Here is a 16,953-nt window from a genome sequence, read left to right on the forward strand (position 1 = left end):
ATAATAGTATTAGAAACTGGCTTTACATTGACATGTTGGTTAGGATGCTTCAGGCTGCAGATAACAGTAAGCCCAGCAGAAATGGCTTCTACAATAGGATGTACTGGCTCAATTAGCCAGACTCCAGATATAGGGTATGCTTCAGGTCTGGCTTAATCCAGCAACTCTAGCTCATTTCTCTGCATTCCTTTGGCTGTGCTGTCCTCTATCTGATGGTTTCATCCATGGCTTGTCTTCCCTCAAAAAGCCAATGACTAGGCTACACATTCATGACCATGATACTTAGAGAAAGGGAGAGCATGTCTCTTATGGTAGATCATTCTTAAGAGCAAGGAAACACCTTTCTGGAAGCTCCCAGAAGTCTCCCTTGCATCTTGGCTAGAGTCACATACTGGTTCCTATGGTCGGGGGTGTATCCTGTACTGGTACTCAGGCCTGGGTTTCTGGACCATCACCCTGGCAAGTGGGATGGGATTCCATGACACCAATCAGCACAGCCCCTTGGAGCTCAAGCTGGGGTGATCTTCCCCTGAAGCACAAAGGTGATGCGAAGGCAAGGTAGATTTCAGAATGAAAACAGGTATTGTCAAGAAGAGGAGGAGGGAAATAGAAGATGAGTAGAGAATCAACACCATCTGCTGTGAGAGAGAAAGCAGATTTCCCTGTTCCCAGATCTTTCCTGCAGACATCAAAAGTCAGTCTTGGAGTTCTAGGGCACAGGTAGAGAGATGGAAGGAAACTCCTGCCCATCTTGAGAGGAAGTGGGCAGTGTTTCCACTTCTCAGAAGAGCCCCTAGGGAGTTAGAAGAACAGATCTGGAGCAGGCAAGTGTGAGACAAAGAGCTGCCTGAGGGACCCATGCCCCACCTTTCTCTCTGACCCCAGCCTGGGGAGGGGTTGTAGAAAACATAAAAACCCCAGAGGGGGGCTTCTGCCCACTTCTAGAACTCCAGAACTCTGTTTGATGCTTTCCTAAAGGATGTTTGGTCCATGCCCCCATTGGAGCAGAAAAGGCAGGAGCAGGTATATATTACTTTCTTGGGCTGCCTTAACAAAAGGCCATGAACTTGGTGGTTTAAAACAACTGAAACATATTCTTTGATAGTTCTGGAGGCCAGATGTCTGAAATCATGGTAGCGGCCAGTCTCTAGGGGACAGTCTGTCTCTTGCCTCCTGCAGCTGCTGGTGGCTGTCAGCATTCCTGTGGCTGGGTCACTGCCATCCCTGCCTCTGCCTTCAACAGCTTTCTTTTCCATTTCTGAGGCTTCCCTTCCATGTCAAATCACTTTCTCTTATAAAATCAAGTGTCTTTGGATTTAGGGCCACCTAGATAATCTAGAGTGATCTTATTTTGAATTCCTTAATTATGTCTGCAAAGACCTTTATATTTTTGGTGGAATCACACTCACAAATTTCAGGGGTTAGGATGTGGGCGTATCGTTTTGGGGGTCAACATTCAGCTCACTACAAGGTGTTCAGATAGAAAGAAGATCATGGAGAGTGTCCCCTGTGGAAGGGATGCCCCAATTTCCCAGCCCCCCAGTAAAAGAAAGACACAGAAAGCCCCTGGTGGGTCACTCACCAGTCAGGACCCTGGACAGGGACATGATGCCCCTCTGGTAGCCGACAGACCCCAGGGGATTCACTGTTGTGGAGCTGGGTCAGCCCAGCAATTCTGGGCTTCCCCTGGAAGTCAGAACAGACCCTGGGTTCCACTGGCTGCACAGGTAACGACAGCTGGGACAGAAATCAGGGTCAGAACCATGAGAATGAGACACTCCAAAGAGGGTGACATGAGGCCAAGAGGGGCCCTTCCTTGATGCCACGAGTACACGGAAGCTTACAGATCTTAGCCCCTAAGGGAAACCGCTTAGGATAGGGAGACAGTCCCGATAGGGAACTGAAGTTTGCACCAACTGAATCTCCCAAAGTGAATGAGTTACCTTTAGTTGCAAACAATCCATTTTTCCTTTTTCCCCACATCTGAGTATATAAATTATATCCCTCCTGCAAACGATGGGATTGCCAGGTTTTTTTAAATATGCATATGCTACACATATTATTCCACAAATTGCTTTTTTTTAAAAAAATACCACTTTCTTCAAGTACAATTGTGCAAATTGCTTTTAACACTTCCTACATGAGAGACGTATTTCTATGTCAGTATATTTTAGAGCTACCTTACTTCTTTTTAAATCTACAATACTTTCATTTATTTACTCAGACCCCTTACGGGTGACCGTTCTGGTGGTTTGTTGCACTTACTGGCATTAACAAGGGAATCAGTTGGAGCAACGTGCAACAATGCTCATTTGTGTCGGTGTTGCAAGAATGCAATCTCTTCCGCCCTTTCTCCTAAATCTGGGCAGCGCTGCCCCTCATACTTCAGCAAATGAAAAACGAATGCCATGGCCCCAGAGCTGTTGGTCAGGAAAGTGTGCCACAGGCGTTGCCACCTGCAAGAGCACTCTGGGTAGTCAGGTGGAAGGCAGCTTGCTGAGACCCAGCCCTTCCAATGTGAGTGACATTCTGAACTCTTGAACATAACCTGCCGCCAGAATTCACTCTGCCTCATTAGTCTATTGTCACTTCTCGAAGGAGGGCAGCAGGACAAGGATCTTCGCCTCATTGCAACATTCTAATTGCAACAGCCCTTAAAAAAATCTCCCTGCATATCTCTGTGTATTTCTGGGATCTGAAGGTGCAGAAAGGGCTTGGCTGTCTTCTCACCTGCTGTTTTAATCAGAACCCTTTAGACTCCAAGTGACAGAAACCCTGATGAAATGTAAGCAAGGCAGGAAATGTGTTGTCTCATGCAAATGACAAGTCTGAGGCACTTCAGACATGCTGCATCCAGGTGTTTAATTGATGCCATTAAGACTATCTTTCTATCTCTCAGCTAGGCTTGCCTGTCTTTGTTTTTTTTCCAAGCAGATTTTTCTCTATGTGATGCAAGATGTCCACCAGTGGCTACAGCCTCACCTTTATAGCTCACAGTCTCAGAAGAGAGACTTTCTGGAGAGCTCTGGCTGAAGTCTCAGGGAAGACTCCTATTGGCCTGGCTTGGGTCACGTGTTTATCCTCGAGCCAATCACAGTGCCTGGGAGGAGGGGCAGATGCTCTAGTTGGCCAATCCTGGTTCATGAGTTGCCCTGCCTGAGCGCGTGGGGGGAGAGAACCCCACCTGAGCCACTGGACAGAGCAGGATTAATGAGGGAGATGTGGTTCGCCAAAGAAAGTCTGGCCTGACAAACAGGTGCCTCTAATGTCTGGCCTTCGCCAAGGTTACACCTGTGTCTATAGAGAAGGTGTTTGTTATTTGAATACAGAATTGGCTATGGCTGGATTCCAAACTGATAGCTATGCAGAGTAGTTGGACGCTGCTCAGGCCTGTCTTAGGCTCCTACTTTCTAGTCTCCCTCAGGCTAAAATGGTGGTGGGGGTGGGGGGTGTGCCCATTCAAACCTATGCCCCCGGGCCCAGGCTCTTCCTGACTCTCATGCAGGCTCCACAGACAGTGCAAATCAACACAGCCCTTCCGACCCGTGAGAAGACCCAGTGAAGCAGCACCGTCTGAAGTGAGATGGCATGAGATTAAACACTCAGTGGTCCTCTGCATATCTGCCTTAGCCAAAGGTCCACTCTGGGGAGGCTTGTTCCTTCATCCTTGCTGTCTGGCCAGGCCCCAGGCCTGGCTTGCTGCCTCTCTGCTGGGAATGGTGTCTCCTAGGGCTGCATGAGGCATTCTTGTGATCTTGGGGTGCTTGCTGTGCTGAGGGTTGGATTGGGGAGAGTCAGAGGACTGTGGGGGGGTGGCTGGAAGACAGCATTTGGGGATGGTCTCGGGAACATAGCCTGGCTAGAGTTTCTAAGCAGATAGGCATGGAGAGGGGGAACCTGCCCTTCCCAGAGCCCCAAGGGGGAAACTTTCAATCTGACCTGCATGGTAGGGGCTCTGCTGAACCCCACCTCAGTCTCACCTGCCTCCCCTTCCCTCATCGCCCCAGGCTGGACAATACCGTTCCTCCCTCTGGGCATCTGTCCATACCATTATTCAAAATACTGGAATGCAGTATTCAAAATCTCACTGCGATCAAGAAGCCACTGCACGCAACTGGGAATTTGACCTTTGACCATTCCTGAGTGTGCTCCAGCCAGTGCCTCCTGCTCTGAGCTTCAGGGCTTCTACACAGCCTGGGAAGTGCCGGGGGGTCAAAGCCGTCCCATATCTGAAACAGCGCACAGCCAATGACCCACTGGCCCAGCTGCCTCACTCTGAGGTGTGGTTTACACAGTTTCCCAGAGTCTCCCTGCGGGATGAAAGTCCAGATGCCCAAGGCTGTACCTGCTGGTTGACACATAACCTCAGTGGCCTCCTCCTGCCCTCTCTTGCATCTCTACACCCTGATGAGTTTTCCTAGGATCACCCGCTGGTATGGACTGAATTGTACCTATGGAGACAGGGCCCTTAGGGAGGTGATGAAGGTTAAATCGGACCCTAAGGGTGAGGCCCCAATGTAATAGAGTTAGTATCCTTATAGGAAAAGGGAGAGACACCAGAGATCTCTTTCCACTCATGCCCAGGGAAGAGGCCATGTGAGGACACAGCACAAGATGGGCAGAGAGGCCTTGTCAGAAATGAACTTTGAGAGTACCTTGATCTTGGGTCTCTAGTAGCTTCCAGAACTGTGAGATAACAAACGTCTCTTCTTTCGGCCATACTGTGTGTGGTGTTTTGGTATAGCAACCCTAGGAGAGTAATATGTTTGCCAGTGAAACAACTTGTTGGCATCCCTGCCTCAGGCTCTCAGCAACCAGGGAATGCAAACCAAGGTGTTCCCTTCAACTTCATCAGGCGCCAGGAAAATGCAAAATACAGCCGCAGCCATGATACCATTCCACACCTGCAGCAATGGCCAGAAGGGGAAAATTTGGCCATACCAGTGCTTATTGAGACTGTGAAGCTGTCGGATGTGCAAAATGGGAAAGCATTTTGGAACACTATTCACCAGAGTCTAATAAAGCTGAAAACGATCCCATGATCCAGCAATCCTACCCCCAGGACCCCCAGAAATTCCGCTACCCCGGCAGAATCAGTGGTCAGTGAGCTGCAAAAATGTTCAAAGCCACACTATTTGTAATGGCTTCCCGACTGGAAACAGCCCAACTTCCAACAACAGCCTAATGAATAAACAAATAGTGGTCTAGTCATGTAATGGAATCCTCTAGAGCACCGAGAAAGGAGAAACTTTGTTGCACGTAACATCAATGAATGTCAAAAATACAATGTGGTCCCAAAGAGGCCAAACACAAAAGAGAACATACCATAGGATTTAACTTACATGAAATTCAAGAGCAAAATATTCATACAGAGAAGTGTGCAAATCGTGTATGTACAACAGCATGAATATTTTGTGAACATTTTGTAGGGTATACACCTAGAAGTGGAATTTTTTAAGTTTATTTTATTTATTTTGAGAGACAGAGAGAGGGAGAGAGTGTGTGCATGCGCACAAGTGGGGGAGGGGCAGAGAGAGGAGGAGAGAGAATCCCAAGCAAGATCCTTGCTTTCAGTGTGGAGCTTGACACAGGGCTTGATCCCATGAATGGTGGGATCATGATCTGAGTCGAAATCCAGAGTTGGATGCTTAACCCAGCCACCCAGGCACCCCTAGAAGTGCAATTATATTGGTTTCATTTTTTCTGCTGTCCTGAAGATAACCAAAGAGGCCTCTGATTTCCTCTCCGGGCTAAAGTCAGAAGTCCTCAGTTTCCCTCTGTGGCTGGGGCATGCTTGCCTATCCCAGGTGCCATGGGGGCTCTAAGAGCTTCTCGAGGGAGTAGGATCAGGTTGTGGGCCCTTGGACCTCCTGGCCCAGCTCCCAGTATTCATGAGTCCAAAGGTACCCAGAGAAGGGCTGATACTACAAGCCCAGCCTCAGCTACTCCACCAGCCAGGTGCATGATTTGGGCAGTGGGTGAGTGTCGGGTCAGACCCAGGTCAGGAAGAGGACACAGGAATAGACAGGGCACAGCCCAGGCCCAGGGTCTCCTGGGGAGGGAGGCAGGCAGGTCCCGGACCACTCCGTGCCTGCCTGAGCAGGGGCTGGCCTCCTTAGTGCCTGCTTGCTCTTCTCTAGGCCCCTCTTTCCTCTTCTGTCAATTTCTGCTCAGAGTTGCTTCCTCACCAGCTTGAGGATTAAAGGAGATTGAAGATGATTACCTGACTGGTGGGGCATCGTCAGCCTATTTCACAGCCATGGAAGCTGAAACTCAGAATGGTTAACGGGCTTCTCTGAGTCACACGGGAGTTGAGCCCGAGTCTGTCTGGCTCTAAAGCCTGTGTTTTTCCCACTCGATGTGGCTGCCTGCCTGCCTAGTGGCTGACATGGTGTTATCTGAGAGGTGTAACGAAGGCCAGCCCCCAGAGTCAGGCTATGTCCCTTCCAATGCCTGAGCTTCCATTGTTAGAGATTTACTCCTCTGGATAAAGTAATACCCTTTTCTGAAAGCATGCAGGAATGAGGGGCAAGATGCACCACATGTGACATTGGGGGTGCAAATGATTGTCTGGCAGAAGTGGAAAGCAGGGGTCCTCAATGGGCACTCCACTCCCTTCATTCACTTCCTCGCCCCCACCCAGGCCCTACACCATTTGATGAAGAGGGGAAACTGAGGCCCAGGGAAGGACACTGGATTGCTCAGACTCACACCTAGGGCTTTACACTGCAGCCTCCCCTCTCTGTCAGAAGGACTCAGGCCAGAGGGGGCTGAGGATTCCCTTCCCCGGCACCCCCTCCTCAGGGCTCTTAGCAAGGGGTGACCCAAGGCCTACCTGGGACGGATGTTTGAGTCTGAGGTGTGCTTCTGCAGAAGGGAGAAATGCATGGGTGCGGTCTTGGGCTCTGAGACAAGCCGTGCCTCCCATCAGCTGCTGTGCTCACACCTACACCCTCTGTCCCCCCAGCACGCACAGAGCCCTGCACCCTGGCCTGACACTGCACACACCCGGTCCCGGGCCTCCTGCCCGCCAGGGCTCCTCAGGCTGGCCCGGGACACACACACAACTCCTTCACACCCACACAAGCCCCATGGCCTCTGAGACAGGGGCCCCTTTGGGGCCAGGCTCTCCTGGCCACCTGGGCACTCACAGCCCCACAGCAGCTGCCCCTCCGTTTGGGGATGGGATCCCCAGAAGCAGACCTGAACTGGGATTTGAAGGCACGGAGTTTACCTGCAAGGTGATTCAAGGAAGCCGTAAAGGATGTGAAGTGAGAATAGGGAAGGAAGGCAATCAGGCAAGTTATGAAGCAGCAGGAGTGGCCTGGAGCTCAGGGGACATGAAGAACCAGTCTCAAAATCAAGAGACCAGAGAGCTGAGGCATCTGTCCACCAACCCTGTTCTTCATGGCACAGGCCATAGGCACCTTCGGCAGACCCCCGCACCCACAGACACTTGCTAAGTGCCATGGGAAATGGGTGAGTGGGGAGGGAACTCATAACAGAGAGAAGGGATCTGGGAGGAGGGAGCCTGAAGGTCCCGGGGTCAGGAGGGCCTAAGTCCCAGCTCTGCTGTTGCTGTCTCATCTCTGAGGCTCAGTTGTTGCATCTATGAAATGGGAATAAAAATATTGCTTACCTCCCAGGTGTGCAGTGGGGATCCAAAGTGATAAGGTTTGCAAGTGGCCGGGAGTGGTGCCTGCACGGGGTGGAGATTGATAATTGGAGCTTTTTCTTCCCTCCTCCAGGGCAAGGGTCAGGCTGACTCACCAGTGCAGAGGCACCCGACAACCTGCGGTGTGTACTAAACATTGTTGCTTCTAGATCCCGTCCTCTCCCTCCCCTTCCCTCTTTATCTTCTATTTTTAAAGTCAAATAGTGACTGATATCTAAGCCATGCCAGGCTGGGGTGGGCTCTGGGGACCCAGGAATGTCCCGAGCCTGTCCTTGCCCTGGGAGTTCACAGTCCAGTCAGGAAGACACAAATATGTAGCCAGGTGGTGACAAGGGCAGGGGCGTTGACAGGTAGGTAGAAGTTTGTGTCTGGGGCAAGCAGGCTGGGCAGGCCGAGCAAGGAGCCGGAGGAGCTGAGGGTGGGGAGGGCAGAGAAATCGTTCTAGGGGCAGGAGAGAGGAGAGCAAAGAAAAGCAGGCAGATATAGGACCTTGTATTTTGAGGGTCCTTGCATTAGAAGTCCTGGGTTTCCCTTGGGTTACAGATGAGGACATGGAGGCTGCGAGGGGCTGTGTTTTGCCCATTTGCTGGCAGAGCGGGGGTCTGGCCAGGACTCTGCCTGCTACCCCCACTCTTCCACCTTCACCTGAGCCAGAGCTGGGGGCCCCCGGGCCCAGGACAATCATCTACCTGGGTGTGGGGTGGGGATGGAGCTCCGTGGTGGGACCTGGGGGGAAACTGAGGCAGAGCTCTCTGCTCCGGCTCCTCCCTCGCCTTCCCTTCCTGACCCCGCAGTATGCACTTATCCAACACTGTTAGCCCAGGCCACTAACAGCTCCCTGGAGGTTGGGCGGGGGGAGCAGGTGGGAAATCCTCCACTTCTGTGCTTCTGGTTCAAATTCCATATGATTTTTGCATCTATGATATACCCATGTTTGTTCTTAAGATCAATAAAGTTTATGACTTACTGTTACTAAAACACTTAATCTGCCTGTTAATGAGGCAAGATAATCAGAGTTTAAACGGTGACAAAGTGCTTCTGCTTTGTCCTTAGCGTGAGTGGGGAGGGAGGTCCAGGCAAGGTGAGGTGGGTCCCGGAGAAAATATGATGGTTCACAGACCCAGAGGAGTCCAGTATTTCCATGTCTGGTAATGGCCACACACATACTGAAATACCTCTAGATCTACCCTCATGTGTTCACACTAATGCGCACCCTCAATCCACACTCACTGACACTCATGCACGTGTTCTCACACATACCCAGATACACACATGCACCTGTGTGTGCGCTCATGTCGCTCTTGCACCCACACATCCGTCATCGATCATCCTGGACTTGAACGCACATCCTACCGGCACACACGCATCCTCGTGCGGGCACACATAGTAGGCTCTGGAGGGGGCAGATTCTGTGCCAACTCCCTGGGAAGGATCTCCCTAGCCTGGCAGCCGGGAGCCTGGTGCCCAGAAGGGTCAGCAGCCTGCCTGGGTCTATACAGCAAGGTCTGAGCAGAGGCAAAAGCAGGATCCGGTCTCTTTAAAAAGACTAGTTTGGATCACAGTCTGAGAAGGGACAAGGATGATCCAGGCTCCCTGTCTTTAAAAAACCCACACATTCAAGTGCCTAAAGTCTCCCGTCGCACATGCTTTCTGGGGAAGATGTCGGTAGAAGGACGTTCCCAAGGCACATTTGTTAGGAGAGGGCGGGGGCAGCCGAGGGAGGAGACTGGCCAACCTCTGCTCCCTCCCTAAGCTCCACAGGGGACCAACTGCGAGGCTGGGAACTAATACTGGCCCCAGGGGGACAGGGATGGGATCCAGATGGGATCCTAGAGACCCAGCACTGGGGAACCCTCAAGGTCCTCTGTACCAACTGGGAGGGGTGGGCGGGACATCTGAGTCCTGCCAGACCCCTCATCCTTCCCAGTCCAGGCAGCGAGAGATGTATCTGTTGCACCCCAGATTCCTTGTGAAGAAAAGGTTTCTGGGGGTGCCTGGGTGGCTCAGTCGGTTAAGCATCCGACTTCAGCTCAGGTCATGATATCACAGTTTGTGGGTTCAAGCCCCACGTCGGGCTCTGTGCTGCCAGCTCAGAGCCTGGAGCCTGTTTCAGATCTGTGTCTCTCTCTCTCTGATCCTCCCCTGCTCACACTGTCTCTCTCTCTCTGTCAGAAATAAATTTTAAAAATACACTGAAAGAAAAGGAAAGGAAAGGAAAGGAAAGGAAAGGAAAGGAAAGGAAAGGAAAGGAAAGGAAAGGAAAGGAAAGGAAAGGTTTCTGAATCAGAGCAGCCAGTGCTGGAAGAGATGTAAGGAAAAGGGCACTCATACCCAGCGAGCGCAGGAGTGCAAATTGAAACCTCATTCTTGGCAGAATACTTAAAATGCACATGTCCTTCGACCCAGCAATTTCACGCCTAAAAATCTGTTCTTTGTGGGCAAGTCATGTAAACAAGATATTTGCTGCAGCGTGTTTATGGAAACAATAAATGGAGGTGGTCCAAAAGGGTTTAGCAGGTGGATGGTTACATGAACAGCAGTCTGTCTGACCATTCCAGGGACCTGTTAAAATTAAGCCTGGGGTGGATCTGTGTGTGCTGGTCTGGAAAGATGCTTCTGGAGTGAGGAAAGCAGGCTGTAGAATAGAGACACTTATGTCTCCATTTGTTATTTCAAATGCTTCTAAAAAGTTAGATACAAAACATATGTCTGAGTCGATAGAAAAAGCCTGTGTACCTCATCTCAGAGTGGTTACCTTGGACTGAGAGGCAAGGAGAAGTCTTACTTTTTATTCTAGATGCTTCTATATTTTTTCATTTTTTTTAAGCCACAAGGTTTGGTGTATGCGTTGCCTTACCATTAGATTTCTTATTCCATTACTTAATAGATGAAAGCCCCGAGGAGGTAAAGATGCACCCAAGGTCACTTGTGTATGACCTTGACTGTACCTCTGACCTTGGCCTCACCCAGAATCCTTCTTCTGCCACCCAGTGGCAGGGCCTCGGGGTCATGAGGGGAGCCAGGCCTTCCTAGGTGGGGATGGGTGGACACATGGGTTCTAGGCTGCAGGTCAGTGATGCCCAGCAGGGAGGGACAGGCCCACCCAGGCATGAAGAGATGTCCCCATTTCTGAAACAGTCACCTGTGTGCCAAAAGCGTACTTTTTTTTTTTTTAAGTCACTGGAGGTTCTGACATCCCTTGTTTGGCACACCCTGGCTTAGCCACCTTCAGAAACGCAGCTGGGAAATGCCACCCTTTGCTTAAAGCCTAGTGGGTGTCCCCTCTACTGTGGTTTCCTATGCGTGCTGCTCTACCCTATTTGACTAAGGAGGCAGTATTTGGCCCAATGGCCAAAGCCACCATCTCCAGAACTAGACTCCTGGGGCAAAGCTGCCTCTCCATGGCTGCTTACAGGCTAAGGGAACTGGGAGGGGCCACTCAGTCTCTTTGTCTATCTGATGACATAATAGCACCTCCCCATGGGGCTGTTGAGGGCTAAAACGTGCTTGGGCCAAAAAGTTCGGACAACCCAAATGTCCGTCAGTGGATGAATGGATAAGTCAGATGTAATTCATCCTTACAGTGGAATATCATTCAGCCACGGAAAGGGGTGAAGTTCTGAAACACACCTCTGGCGTGGCGAACCTCGGAAACCTGATACTAAGTGAAAGAAGGCACAAAAGGCCACACCGTGTTCGATTTCATTCATGTGAAATGTCCAGAGTAGGGAGACCCATAGCGACAGAAGGCAGATCAGTAATTTCCGGAAGCTGGGGGGGACCGGCATGTGGGGAATGACTGCTAAAGGCGATTTCTTTCCGGGGAGATAAAAATGTTCTGGAATTAGATGGCGGTGGTGGGTTGTATAACTCGGTGAATATACTAAAACCCACTGAAGTGTACTCTTTAAAAGAGCAAATTTTATGGTGTATGAATTATATCCCAATAAAAAAAATATGAAGGAGGGCACTTTGGGGATGAGCACTGAGTGTTATGTAGAAACTAATTTGACAATAAACTATTTGTAAAAAAAAAAAAAAAAAATGTAGCAAAAGAGAATTAGGAATGAATATAAAATTTATGGACAAATGTAGCACCCAGCACTATTTTATTGGTGGGAAATTGGACAACGTTAAAGATATACCTAGGAGGTAACAGACTCATTATGCTGTAGCCTTATGATGATATATTATGTAGGTATGAATAAAATCTTATTTTGGAAAATATTTAAAAATCATACAAAGTACTTAGGACAGTTCCTGATGCATGGAATGCATTAGTGTGGACTGTAATTAATGGGCCTAGGCAACGGCCATCTCGTCCCTGCACGGCAGATGGGGAAACTGAGGCTCAGAGACAGGATGCAATGTGGCCTCGCTGCCCTCCTTCGGGTCTGGGTACCTGTCCTGACTCTGCCGCTTTCTAGCCATAAAGCCCTGGTCCAGCCTGTCACTGACCCACTGAGTCCCCCTTAGCCTCTGTCTCCGACCTGTGAGGGGAATAGGGTCATGGAGGGGAGCCGCAGAGTGCACAGTGCTGTTACAGGGCCTCTGGGACAGCACCAGGCGGTAGACCCGGTGCCAAATGGCTAGATTTGGGGGAGACAGGATCACGTGTTCAGGCCTCCCCTGCCTGCAGCAGTGAGCCACCCATCCCTGGCGGTCCCATAGGGAAACCTCTGGCGGAGGCTAACGAAGCAGAGGCCAGGGGTGTGGCCTTTCCTTCTGCGACCCTTATTCCTCTTAGTAACTTAGTATCCTGGGGCCCCCTTTTTAGTCAGCTGTCCTTGGGGAAGGAATCCTCCCTCCCTCCCTCCCTCCCTGGAGCCTTGATTTCCCCCACTGAGCCAGCCCAGCATGGTGGTTATGACAACGTGCTCTTGGGACCCAGAGTCCCTGAGTCCAAATTCCGATGTCTCTGAATGCGCGGTCCTGGGCAGGCAAGTTTACCGCTCTGAGCCTCGGTTAGCTCATCGGCAAAATGGAGCTAACGGTCCCCACCTCACTGGTCCTTGCCACGATTAGATGAGAGAGCCTAGACATGCTTAGCACGGTGGCTGCTCCATGGGGAGCACTGTTACTACTACTGTCATTGCAGCGTTTAGCTGTGAAGGGGTCGGAGGACACGTGTGTGCCTGGAGGTGAGGGGCTGGCCCCCCAAGCCCCTTTGTCTCCCCCCCCGCCTGCTGTCCCCCTCACGCTCTTCGGCACTGAGTGATCGACAGGCTGGGCCAGTGGCAGCCTGGCAGGCCTGCCCCGGCAGCTGCTCCCACAAGGCGAGGCCCTCTGAGCTTCGGAGAATTAATTAAGCCACATTCCTCTTCAGGGCTCCCGGGGCGGGCCTGCACACGGCCCCCTTCCGAGCTGCTGAGGGCTCTTGGCTCAGGTCCCTGGCAGGCACGGCCCACAGTCTGCTCTCCCCTGAGAGGGGCCGGGAGGGCCCTGGTGAACTGCGAGCAGTGGCTGAGGATGGGACAGCGACAAGCCCGCTGCCCGAGGCCAGCTCCTGCCCTCGCTGTTCCCCGCTTAGCCGCCTCTGCTGGTTCCCATCACTCAAGTTCAAATTCCTGGCATTGGCTGCCATTCCCAGCCTGGCCCCATGCTGATCAGGCCGGCTGCCTTTCTTCAGATCCTTCCAAGCTCCGGCCAGACACCCTTCATGCCCTTCCCCCCAGCCACGATGCCCTTCCCCTTCTTCCAGCTTGTGCAAACCTTACCCACTCTCTTCCACTACGCACCCAGCTGGAAGGGCAGTCCGTAATATAGCCCACCTCCCGTCCCTTCCCTCGGACTTGTCTGTCTTCCCTGCCAGCCTGTGAAGCCCTCGAGGGCAGCAAGGGTGGGCGCCTCCAAAGGCACGAAGCACAAGTGGAGGGTATTGCAGGCACAGTCATATTCTCCTGGGAGACCTTGTCTGAGGCTGTGACGGAGAGTGACAGCTTCTGTAGACCTCTCTGCTTGGAGCTCCTTCTCCCATGCTAGGTGCTCAGGCTTGACCTGGGGCTCAAGAGGGCGCTTCCCCTTCCTGCCTCCCCCTCCCCAGGCTTCCCCATGTCCCCTTCCTCTTTGGCTCCCTGAAAGGGGGCTCCTGAGCAGAGCTCCCTTCCCCCCACCAAGCCTTCACCTCTGCTGCTCCATCTGCCTGGAACACTCTTGTCTACTCTCCTTCACTTGACTGATTCCCTTGAGCTTGGCCTAGATGTCACCTCCTTCAGGAAGCCACCCTGGGCTCCCTCGCCCCAGGAACTCCATCACAGTGTGGATGTCCTAACAGAGAGGCAGTAAGACATAGAAGTTTAGAGCCTGAGGTTTAAATCCCAGCTCGGCCATACAGTAGCTCTGTGACTTTGAGCAAGTTACTCAGTTACCTCTCAGTTACCTCTTCTGTAAAATGGGAATAATAATGGTAGAACCTGCCATATAGGTTGTTGTAAAGAACTAAGGAATTCATATCCAGAAAGCGCCTAGTGAGTGCTCAGTAAATGCTAGCTATTGTTTTTGTTGTTATTATTATATCTTAATATTTAATGGTGCTTTTTTAAACTTTATTTTAATTTTTTTAAATGTTTATTTTTGAGAAAGAGAATGTGAGTGGAGGAGGGGCAGAGAGAGAGAGAAAGACACAGAATCACTAGCAGGCTCCAGGCTCTGAGCTGTCAGCACAGAGCCCAACGCGGGGCTTGATCTCAGGAACCATGAGATCATGACCTGAGCTGAAGTCGGACACTTAACCGACTGACTGACTGAGACCCCCAGGTGCTCCCAATAGTGGTTTTTTGAAGGGCTCTCCTCTTGGCCTGCGGGGCCAGAGCTGTGTCTGTCTTGCTCACAGGAGTCTCCTGAGAGGTGATTATTCATTAGCAGATGACATTTCTGAACTGGAAACCCAACAACCTGGTCTCCATTTTTAATCAGAGAGAGAGAGAGGCTCATTCCTTGGGGTTCTTTCCTGAGTGAGGGGACGGTAAGACCCAGTCTACAGCCTGGGTGTGTATCAGGCTGCGTGGTCTTGGACTTGGAACCAAACTCCCCTCTGCCTCAGCCTCCATCTGTACATGGTACCTGAGTGAACCTGGGTCATTCTGTGCCCCCTTCTGACCTGTCTCTGCCTGGTGTTCTAGCCAAAAGGGACCTAACTTGGACTCAAAAAGCCTTGACAAAACTGTTAAGTGTTTATGGAAAAGTCAGAAGAAGGCAGCAAAAGGGGAGATGTCCTATAAAATCCAGACAAACTTCCCCAAATGCTGACATCTTGCTTCCCAGGGTTTCCTTTGACTTGGGAGCCGCTCCTCAGAGATTTCCCTCCGCCCCTTCTGCACTGTCCCTCCTTCCCCCGTACTCCGGGCGCCCCAGCTCCACAGGGTGACCTGGTAGCAGGCGCAGACTAGGGGCACACACCCCACCTTGGCCTTGCAAACCTCTTGCCCCGCAGAGAGAGGCACGACTGAGGAAGGCCGCAGTAGGATCCCCCCAAAGTGCAGGAAGCCCTCAGTCCCCAGGAGTCAGGATCCTGGGGACTGCCTTGTCACCTTGCCTTTTCCTGCCTCCTGGGCCTCCTCCTCTCCCTTTAATCATCTCTGTGACTTAATCATTTGAGCCTCTGATCTCTGAACTCTGGCCAGGGCCACAGGGGCCCGTGCCTGCCTCCCCGGGCCTCTGACATGCCCTCCGCCAGTGTCTCATCACCCTCCTGTCAGGCTGCCATCACACCTGCCGTCCTGGGGTGGCCCTGCTCAGCTGCCCAGCCTGGCCACTGGCTATTGCTCTTGGGTTTCCCGGGAGGCAGGGCCATTTTGCATGGAATGCTGGGTTGCCGGGGAGGGAGAGTCTTCCAGCATCGGGCTCTGCTGAGATTTGAGAGGTGTTCCCTGGCCCTGGGCTCCCTTACCCCAACCCTCACCACCCAGGATGCTCTGTGGACCCCTGAGGGTGGGGTTAGGGTGGGGTGGGGTGGGGTGGTGAACTTGCTTCCCCATTCACTCTGGCCTTGTGCAGCCCTCTGGTGGCATATTCTAGAAGCCCAGCTCTGACCAGGGCCCCTGGCACTCATAGACCCTTTGCGGCCCATGAGAGAAGGTCCAGCCTCCTCGCTTTGGCCACAAGGACTCTCTGGTGTCGTCTCCTGCTGTTCTTCCCTCACCGGGCTCCGGCCACTTAGGGGTCCTCCGTGGATCCCCTCCTTTGCCATCCCTGCCTTCATCTCCTTGTTCCCTCTGGCTGGAGTTCCCTCCCACATTTCTTTCTATTTGTTTGAGCCATTCTCATCTTTGGAGGCTATAGGAGTAGCCCCTTTGTCCAGGATTCTTTCTCTGACCACCCCTCGTCACCCCACCTCTTCCTTCAGCCCTGGGGCTGTTCTGCTCATTACATAACCCCTTTGATGGCACTGACAAGCAGCTTCTGCCTCCTATTGGGCCCAGGGCTGAGCCCAGCAGTCTGTTCAGTGTTTGTACAAGGTTGAGACTATTGTTTCTCATTTTATAGACTGAAAAACACTGAGGCCCAGAAAGAGATTTGTTCTGGGTCCCCCTGCAGTGCTGATCCATGACTTCAATCCATAATATTTATGAAATACGTATATTCATAAGTACTATAGACTCTGGGTTCAAATCCTGATACCACCCCTCGCTCACTATGCGACCTAGGGCAAGTTAGTTGCCTTCTCTGTGCCTCAATTTCATCATCTTTACAATGGAGATAATACACGTACCCATGTCACAGGGCTGTGATGAGGAGGAAATGAATCAATATAGTAAAGTGCCGGTATACAGTAGGATTTCAATGCCAGTATACAGTAGGATTTGAATATGCGTCAGTACGCTATTCATCCATGAGGGTGTCAGGGCTGGCTTCACGGACAAGGCAGGATCAGAGTAGCACGTAAATTGTTATCTTTCAGTAGCCAGCTTGGGCCACCTGCTGCTCCCAGCACAGGCCAGCCAGGAGAAAAGGGAACTGCTTGTCCCCGGGAGATTTGGCAGAAATGCAGGCTGTGGGTCCAGGAAGTGTCAGCAGGGGCGATCGTGGCTGCCGGTTACCTCTGGGACTCAGGGGGCTGCTTCTTGGGCCTTGAGCATTGGCCAACCCAATCCTAGAGCCCTGGGCTTCTTCAGTCCAGAAAGTGAGCAAGATCCAAGGCAAGGGACGAGGCCAGGGCTCCACTATAACACCCATCACTGGCTACTGTCTCGGGAACCATCTGGCCCCAGCCCTCCCTGGGCAGGTTGGCTCTGGGCCTCACAACAGCTCCCAGTGGCACAGGGTAGCTGGACAAGAAG

Source organism: Hyaena hyaena, unplaced genomic scaffold (genome assembly GCF_003009895.1).
Source record: "Hyaena hyaena isolate Hyena2069 unplaced genomic scaffold, ASM300989v1 scaffold_144, whole genome shotgun sequence".
NCBI lineage: Eukaryota > Metazoa > Chordata > Mammalia > Carnivora > Hyaenidae > Hyaena > Hyaena hyaena.